Raw genomic sequence first — 10294 nt, 5'->3', positions numbered from 1 at the left:
TGTATGAATAGACACTTTGTGAATTACTTTATGTACCAGCTGGTACTATTTTAGGAAAAAAACACATCAGACAAAGCTTAAGATACATTTTAGTTTATTATTATAAAGTTTCCTTTATCACTGATGAATAAGGCATTAACTGTAAAAGATACTGTTCTGTTCTCTGTGATCCATCGGCAAAGGGTTGGGGATCCTTACAATGCATCTGATCTCAAACGTGAGTCTCTAACTCTATTCATATATCTCCATCTCTCCTTTCTTCACCACTTCTCAGTTCACATGAACTCCTTTCTTACCTGCGCCCTCTGACACCACACAGCAATACCCCCTGCACTAAAACACACCCCTACAAATCATCCTCACACATTCTCTTCTATCCATGCTTCTCCTCCTTGATCTGGGGATATCTCTCCCAATCCTGGTTCCTGCCTTATTTCTACTTGCTCTCATCCTTGCCTCCCACATACAACTTCTAATCCTTCTGGTGTCAACCCCTCTAACCTCATACCCATCCCCTGCCACCCTCCCTCCTCTCTCCCTTTCTCCTGTGCCCTTTGGAATGCTCGCTCCCTCTCTAACAAGTTCCTCTCTGTGCATGACTTCTTTCTCTCTCACTTTTCTCGCTTCTCTTTGCTATAACTGAGACCTGGCTCACTCAGTCTGACTCTGCTCTGGAAGCTGCCCTCTCTTAGGCTGCGTCCATAGAGATGGGAGCAGTGCTGAGCCGCGCTGATGCTGAGGCTCGCCTGCTGAAGCCTGTGCGATTTCATGCACATGCAGGCGAGCCAGCGGGCACGATCGGGAGGCGGGGCAGTGACGTCGCTGGGTCAATCGCCCGCGACGCACCGACGTCAACGTCACAGCGCCAACATCACGCGCTGTGACGTTGACGCTGCTTCGCGCTGATTGGATGTTTTAAGCTGACAGCGCGCTGAAAAACAGCTTTGGCTGTCGGCTGAAACATCCAACTCCTCAGCACGCCTGCGGATGCTCGCGTGAGCCCCCTCTAAAGGCATCCTCATTGAGGATGCCGGGGCTCAGCACGGAGCGTCCGCACGGCTCAGCGCTGCTTGTCCTATGGATGCAGCCTTATGGTGGCCTTTGTTTCTCCCACACTTTGCGCCCTGATGGCAGGGGTGGAGGCGTGGGGCTCCTGATCTCCTCTCTCTGCCGCTACCGTACCCTTACTATTCCTCCCTCTCTTGCTTTTCCCTCCTTTGAGGCTCACACGGTCCAGATTTACTCTCCTCTCCCTGTCCATTTGGGGGTCATCTATCGCCCACCTACCTCTACTATTCCCCCTTCTGTCTTTCTCACTTTGAACCCTCGCTCTCTGTCTTTCTTTCTCTCCTCAGACTCCCCAGTTCTTCTCCTGGGGGACTTGCACTGCCTCATTGATGATCCCTCTGTCGCTTGGGCCTCCCGCTTTCTCTCTCTAACCTCTTCTTTTGGCCTTCAACAGTGGACTGCAGCCAGCACCCACATGGATGGCCACCACCTAGACCTGGTTTACACTAATAACTTTTCTCTCTCTGATTTCTCCTTTTCCCCTTTCATCTCTCTGACTATCATCTCATTTTCTCTCTCTCACTTCTCCCTTTCTCCATCTCGATCTACCCCTCGTCTCTGCAGAGACCTGCCCTCTATTATCCTTCCAGCTTTTGATTCCACTTTACGCTCCTCCCTCTCCTCTCTCAGCCCTGCTCCAGACCAAGACAACCTGGTCAGAAACTACAACTCTGCCTTATCCTCCTCCCTTGTTCTACATGCCCCGCGCTCTCTCTGCTGTTCTTGCCCTTCTAACCCCAGACCCTGGCTAAATTCCCACACGCGCATGCTGTGTTCCTGCACTCATTCCTCTGAACGCCTATGGAGGAAATGTCACACTATCGCAGACCTCTTTCACTACAAATATATGTTATCCCGTTTCAACTCTGCGCTCTCGCAGGTTAAACAAACCTACTTTTCTTCACTAATCAACATGCATAAGTCAAATCGATGCCACCTGTTCGCTGTCTTTGATACTCTATTCAGACCACCCTCAGCTGCCTCTTCTTCTTCCTCCACCTCACCTCAGGACTTTGCTGACTATTTCAAGGAAAAGGTGGATTTCATACGTCAGGACATTCCCTCTGTTTCCTCCTCCCATCCTACACCTCTTCCTAACTCTCCTCCTGCCTTCCTTGACTCTTTTTCAGCTGTCACAGAGGAGGATCTGTCACTGCTGATCTCCTCTTCTCCCTCTACCACCTGTCTTCTTGACCCCATTCCTTCCCATCTCCTAAAACCTCTTGCTCCTACTATAATCCCTACGCTCACACACATTTTTAACTCCTCCCTCTACTCTGGTACCTTTGCCTCCTCCTTCAAACATGCATAAGTCATACCATTACTCAAAAACAGCAAGCTTGACCCTACCTGTCTTTCTAACTATCGGCCTGTCTCCCTCCTGCCTTTTGCCTCTAAACTCCTTGAACATCTTGTATTCTCTCGCTTGCTCCATTTTTTCACCACCTATTCTCTCCTAGACCCTCTACAATCTGGCTTCCGCACTGCTCACTCCACTGAAACAGCCCTCACTAAAATAATCAATGACCTCCATGCTGTCAAAGACAGAGGTCATATTACTTGACCTCTCTGCAGCATTTGATACTGTGGACCACCCTCTTCTCCTTCACATTCTCCATACTCTTGGTATTCGTAACAAAGCTGTATCCTGGATCTCCTCTTACCTCTCCCATCGTACTTTCAGTGTCTCTTTTGTTAACACCTCCTCCTCTATCAATCTCTCTGTGCGGGTATCCCAGGGCTCTGTCCTGGGACCTCTCTCCTTTTCTCTGTACACACTCTCTCTAGGTGACCTAATCACATCTCTTGGGTTCAAATATCACCTCTATGCTGACAACACACAAACACGTTTAAACCCTGACCTTATGCCTGCTGTACAGACCAAAGATTCTGAATGGCTCTCTGTGATATCATCCTGGATGGCCGTCCGCCGCCTTAAACTTAACATGGCAAAATCAGAGCTCCTCATATTTCATCCCAAACCTGGCCCCACTACCTCCTTCCACATTACTGTTGGAAGCACTATCATACACCCAGTAGCGCAAGCACGCTGCCTACGGGTCACACTTGACTCTTCTCTCACATTCTCCTCTCTCATTCAAAACGTATCTAAAACCTGTCGTTTTTTTATCCGCAATATTACAAAGCTACGCCCTTTCCTCTGTTGCTCGACTGCTAAAACGCTGACTCAGGCCCTCATTCTCTCCCGTCTCGATTACTGTAACCTCCTGCTGTCCGGCCTCCCTGCCTCTCACCTGTCTCCCCTACAATCTATCCTAAACATTGCTGCCAGAATCACTCTACTCTTTCCTAAATCTGTCGCAGCATCTCCCCTCATGAAATCCCTCTCCTGGCTTCCTATCAAATCCTGTATCTCACACTCCATTCTTCTCACTTTTAAAGCTTTACACTCTTCTGCTCCTCCTTACATCTCAGCCCTAATTTCTCACTATGCATCATCCCGACTCTTGTATTCCGCTCAAGGATGTCTTCTCTCTACCCCCTTTGTATCTAAAGCCCTCTCACGCCTTAAACCTTTCTCACTGACTGCCCCACAATTCTGGAATGTCCTTCCCCTCAATACCCGACAATCACCCTCTCTATTCACCTTTAAGACCCACCTCAAGACACACTTGCTTAACAAAGCATATGAGTAGCACCGTGGATAATACTAGACACCTGATACATAAAGGTTGGCCCCTTGGAGATGCACTTACCAGAATGCCCTCCTACTGTCTCTGTACCTTCTTCCTACCTACCAATTAGATTGTAACCTCTTTGGAGTAGGGACTCCTTTTCCTAAATGTTACTTTTATGTCTGAAGCACTTATTCCCATGACATGTTATTTGTATTATTTGTTATTTATATGATTGTCACGTGTATTACTACTGTGAAGCTCTATGTACATTTATGGCGCTATGAGCTATATTAATAAAGATTTACATATATACATACATACATGCTATTAGAGCGGTTTAGGGATTCTTACAATGCATCTGATCTCAGATGCGGTGTTAGAGAGAGTTGGGGTTCCTTACAATGCAGCTGATCTCAGACACGCTATTAGAGAGTGTTGGGGTATCACAGAACTGCACAATATAATTATAGGGTTCCTAAACCACAAAATGTGGAAAACAGTGCTCTAGGGTGAATAAGGGGCAATGTTGAAACAAAAGGTAAAGTGGGCTGCTCATTGTGGGATGGAGTATCCATCAGGTTGGAGTATGGTCAAGCCAGACATCTGATGCCATTAAGGTTTGGGGGTGTGGATGTTAGGGGGTGTTAGATAGCATTGAGATTGGTCCCGCCGCAAAGCTGGTCCCAATAGGGTTGGTGGTGGATGTTACGAGTATGCAAGATAGGCTTCCTTGAAAAAGTGAGTTTTCAGAAAGTTTTTAATTGTCTTTAAGCTGGGGGAGAGTCTGATGGTACATGGTAAGGAATTCCAGCGAGAGGGGGTGTTGGAAATGAGTGCAGAGGTATAACTAGGGAGACATATATTGGGGAAAAGAAACATTTTATTCAGCCCGTAGCTTCAAACAATACATGTTTAAGGAAGCATACAAATAAACAAATCAAACAGCAAGGGCTGGCTCACACTTCCCAGTCCCTATCTGCAGGGCTGGGAGCTAAGGCCCCATGCCAACCTCTGATCCCAAAATCCAAAGAGGCACCTGTAAGCAGGGGGCTCTTTATATCAGTCTCTGGGTCTGAGTTGGTGTCCATGGACCGCTGTGTCCAGGAATAGAGGGTTTGGTTTCTTGGGATCTCTGCTTGTGAGCACACACCTCCGCTGTGCTAGAGATCCATGCAGTTTGTGCAGCACACTTTTACACCTGCCTGATGAGCCAGCTGGAGATTGGTTAATTGACTCTAGCTACAACTAACCAGCTCCCTGCTGGACTCATCAGTTACAGACAGACAACCGGGGAAAGGCCCAGTCACAGGGGGCAACAGGAGTCTTGTAGGCGGGAGTGAGAGGAGGTAATAAGGCAGGAGGAAGTGGATATTATGGGAACAACGTAGGGAGCGTTTAGGGCTATATTTGGAGATGAGGGTTGGTATGTAAGGGGGGCAGCATTGTTGTGAACTTTAAATACATTAAAAATCATTAAAAAGAGCATAAAGAGTGAAACAATGCAGTAAGTATGATCTAATACTACACAGCTGTTTTTTTTTTGTTTTTTTTAAACCACAAGGTTTGGAAGGTAATACTGCTTCAATATCAAGTGTAATAAAAGTTATGTTCTATTATTTTTTTGGGGGTGGGGCGGGTAGGTATATATGAGTTCATTGTAAAATATATATATTGGAATGAAGTAAACAGACAGATTCTTGTTGCCGCACTCTTAAAGTGCCCCAATTAGTAGCATGATTAGTGTATAGACATGAAAATTACTCTAATGAAAAAATAATATTAAATAAATGGTATGTAACACTAACAGAGAAATAAAACGTGTGTGTGTGTGTGTGTGTGTGTGTGTGTGTGTCTAAACTTATACTTTAATCATTGTATTGAAGTATCCACCAAAAAATGTATAATGTGAAATTAGTTAGAAGACAGCTAGTTGAGAACACTAGCTGTTTAAAATCAGTGTATTATATTAGGCTGCGGCCAAGCTAGCACTGAGCGTGCGGCGCTTGCCGAGTTTAGTTTGCGCAATTTAAATTGTCCCATCCCCATGCACGCTCTCTCAAGCTTTGCGCTTGGGGAGACAAAACAAAAGAGAGTTTGAAGCGCGCTCAACAAGCCCCCGGTGGCCCCACGCCCACGCTTGCAAAATAGCCAGGACACTCGGCGCTCATGCTTGGAGAGCTGGTGGCGTCACTGATCTCAAGCATGCGCGCGGTCAGCGCCAGCGGGTCCGCAGCCTTATTACAGAGACCGTTGGCTAAAACCTAGAAGTCCATTAGTTATGCTCTGCGGGTGCGTGTGGCATCAGCACAGAGGGAAGAGTTGTACTTGTCTGATCTATTCCAGCACCAGGCGGCTCAGCGGGACGTGGTTCTTAGTGCTGAGGAGATACTTGTGATTTATGACCTTATACTAATATGTTTACAATAGACTTTAGAGAGCCTACCCTTCGAAGCAATCCTTTTTCCGACCAAGGATCGCTGGAATAGATACCATACAAGTGTATTATGAATCTAAACACCAGCTCTGGCTGTTGCCATCTTGTTTTGCAGCAATAATATGAGCCCATTTTAAAATACAGGCTACTAAGCAATTCATGTTTTAAACTGCTACATGATACTGTAATAACACACTGTGATATAACATGATGCTGCATATCTCCATACAATGAACATATGGTGCAGTATTATTATACTAAGTATATCTACACACCGATAATGAACATGCTGTGCTGTTTAATGATTCAGAGTAACTATACACATACAGTCTGCTTTCCGCGCTCGAGCTGTCCAAAATCTTCTATTGAAGTCAATCACCCCTTGCTGCTGTGTGTGTGGTGCACCCCCCCAAAACGCTCCTAAGAAGGGGACTCCCAACAGGAGACCCCAAAAGACAAGAAAATATACACACAAAGCGCACTGAGGATGAATGTAAACCCAATAATGGGACTGGATGTATAACCATAAAATAGAACCTCCAATTAGAAATGGACAGTTAAAATGTTTTAATTATAATAAGAAGTCTAAAAGACCACACACATAAAAAATGCACACAATACAAACGGTTCAAATTCCGCTCTAGTGCTGCTAAATACACACACACACACACACACACACACACACACACACACACACACACACACACAATAAATACACGGTAAACAAATAACACACGTATATGACAAATATACAGACCCACTGGTCACAGAAACTACACAAAAAGCAGTGATACTCCACATATAGAAACAGAATACCAAAAGCTGGGCAGGGGGCTGTTTTTGGGGGACAGGCACTCACCATAGAAGCGCGAGCTGGAGCCACTCGAAGACGCTAAATTGTCCGGACCGCGCCAGCCACGGAGATAACAACACAGCCCGCACTTCCTGGTTCTCTGCCACTGCCTCAGCCAATCAGCAAGCGCGTTAGTGACCTCTCGTGACCTCTACGCGTTTTGCAACAACGTGCTTTATCAGGAGACACGTTACAGTCACCCACGCGCTTAAATCAGAAATAGTAACCAATCAAATGGTCAGTTCCTCCCTACGGCATGAATGACAGCCTGTTAATTAATGGCTGTCAAATACATAATGCTGGTTAAACACAAACAGCTATGGTATACCAGTGTATTTCACTTTATACGTCTTCTTTGTGGCTGATGAAGTGACCTGTTTATCTGCCTTAATATGATTACAGGCCTTGCATTTGTCACATTTAAACTTGCCTACAATTCCCAAGCGGGACCTGATGTCACTGTGCGGTTTATTCAATGGTGGGACTTGGCTTGGGGCTAACAGACCCTTTAAATTTTGCGCTCGTCTGAACACAACATCTGGTTTACATTTTAATAAAGGACCCAATATAGGGTCCAACTGGAGAACCCTGACACGATGGACGCACTTAATAACACATTTATATTTTGTGGATCCCAATTGAGCAGAAAAAGTTGAGCAAAATAAACCGAGATTTATTCCCTTGATAGGCAAACACACGACAACTGCAGAATACACTTAATAATTACACTTACTGGTATAGAAACAGGGGATAATGTCCAGAAAGGTGCAAAGCACCAGAAGATTGTCTTTTAAAATGTAGTCCTTTTGCAAGGGCATAAATTGCCAGCCCCAATCCTTCTGTGAATGTGCAGTCTTTTCTGGTTCTTTGGGGTTCGTTCTGGAATCCCCAGGGCTAACGAAATCCTGAAGCATGGCAAGTTTCCTTGTTGCGATGTTTTTAACCCCTTGCATTCTGGAATCGTAGCCGCTGTACTTAGATCTTATCCGCTTGAAGAAATCAGGTAACAACAACAACACAGGAATGATGGTTACAGGCCTCTTTAAGGACCCTTGGAGTTTTACATTAGCCTCATCCCATTGGCAAGGAATTATCTTCCTCCTATCAGAACCTGCCATGTGACGTGGGAAAATCCAACAGCCAGCCCAGGCAACTCTGAGCATGCTCAGTAAGCAGCTTGGTAGCACTGCTGAGTAAAAAGGGGCCACTCATTTCTGGGGACGCAACGTCTGGAGTTTGGTCCCAAGGTGTGAAAATCCAGGATGAGTAACAGGATCTGCTACTCAGAAACATCCTGATTAAGTGACACTTTAAGACTCTGGGGTCTTTCATCCCCCAGACCCATAGGCATCGCCTCAACCGGGGGTTCATGTATGCATAACATTTGTTCCTTAATGCATTACAAAGGCAGGCAGAAAAAATAGCATCCTGCTTGTACATTTTAAAACCGCAACAGAAAGGCACTTCATCAAAAATATATGTTTCCCTTATGACAAAGTTATATTTTTAATATGTGTGTGCTTGGTGGGTTACACTGAGGCTGCACACCAAAAAGCAGGGTTCTGGCTCACTCTGTTTCTAAATTAGCAGTCTTAATGGAACGACTCCTGTTATTCAACACTACAGGTAGAGACTAGCCTGCAAAAAGGGGACAACAATGCATAGAGGGGAAAATGGTACATGGGAACAGCATATAAAATTAACCCCTTCATCCCCAATACTAAATAGGGGTAACCAGCTGAGCACACTGCCTTTATTAATGCGCTGATTACGCCCATTTTCATCACAACCCCCCCAGTGTTTTGACAAAACTCGCTTAATTGAACTGTGAGCCCCGTTAAATTGCGTTATAAATGTTGGTGTTTTTGGTTCCCCCTCTTTTAACACCTGTCTTTTGTAGTGCATTGGAAAGAATTAAATCCCCATCATATTCCTTCCCAATGAATCTATCTTTAAGGAAGCCAGCTTGCTCATCAAAGTCTTGCTCTCTAGTGTTATTCCTTTTCAACCTTAAAAATGGATTGAACGGAATATTATTGATCCATCTGCTATCATGGCAACTGCTGGGATGCAGATATGAATTGACATTCGTTGCATTAAACTGAGTCTTGGTATGAATAGACCCATTTTCAATAAAGATTTCCAAATCAAGGAAGTTAATAGTGCGTGTACTATACTCACCGCTAAACTTCAGATTATAATCCTTGTTGTTAAGGGATGAAACGAACTCCAGACATGTGGCTTCGCTACCCTCCCACACAATCACAATATCGTCAATATATCTCCTCCACAATTTGAGCTGTGGAGGAGACCTGCCCATAACAAAAATGGACTCCTAACGCCCCATATACAGATTGGCAAACAATGGGGCGAATGTGGTGCCCATCGCTGTGCCAAGGATTTGCAAATAATACTTAGAATCAAACATAACATTATTATGACACAAAATAAACCTAATAGACTATAAAATAAAATCTATTTGGGAACAGGGTAGTGTTTGGACTAACATAAGAAAATACTCCACTGCCATCAATCCCTTCACGTGAGGTATGCTGGTATATAGAGCCTGGACATCCAACGTGGCCAGCCTATATCCCTCACGTCACTGAAAGTCATTTAAGACTTGTAGAACCATAGTGGTGTCCTTAAGATGTGACGGGAGTGATGTGACAAGTGGTTGTAAATAAAAATCAACATAAAGAGACAAATTAGATGTAATAGAGTTGATGCCTGAAATAATTAGGGCGACCAGGAGGGGGAAGTGAGAGACTTGTGAATCTTGGGTATATCATAAAATATGGGGACAGTGGGTGTCACAATATAAAGAAACTCAAATTCAGCCTTGGTGAGGATACCAGTCGCGTAGGCCTCTTCCAAGAGCCGTTTCAGAAGTGCAAGGTAAATTCTCGTGGGGTCCATTCCCAATCTGCTGTAAGAAACTTCATCTGCCAATAATCGATTGGCTTCCTTATAGAAGTCAAGTGTCCAATAAAACTACCCCCCCCCCCCCCCACATCCCCTTATCTGCTGCTCGTATCACAATTTCCCGATTGGATTGTAATTCCTTAAGACACCTTTTTTCTTTTGAATTCAAATTGCTAAATGACCTATCAGACCTTCTAGCACAGACTTCTTTTAAATCTCGCTCTAGTAATTTTCCAAACAGGTCAACATATTGACCTCTGGAAAAGTAAGAAAGAATACCGACTTTGGTCTAAATCCTGTGTAAATACTACTTGTGGTGCTCACACCATTTTTAAGGTAGAGCCTTTTTATTTTTGATCCCACTTTGTTTTATAT

The sequence above is a fragment of the Ascaphus truei genome, chromosome 9, assembly GCF_040206685.1.
Source record: "Ascaphus truei isolate aAscTru1 chromosome 9, aAscTru1.hap1, whole genome shotgun sequence".
Taxonomy (NCBI): Eukaryota; Metazoa; Chordata; class Amphibia; order Anura; family Ascaphidae; genus Ascaphus; species Ascaphus truei.
The sequence above is the reverse complement of the archived record's forward strand: the minus strand, read 5'-3'. Positions refer to the sequence as shown.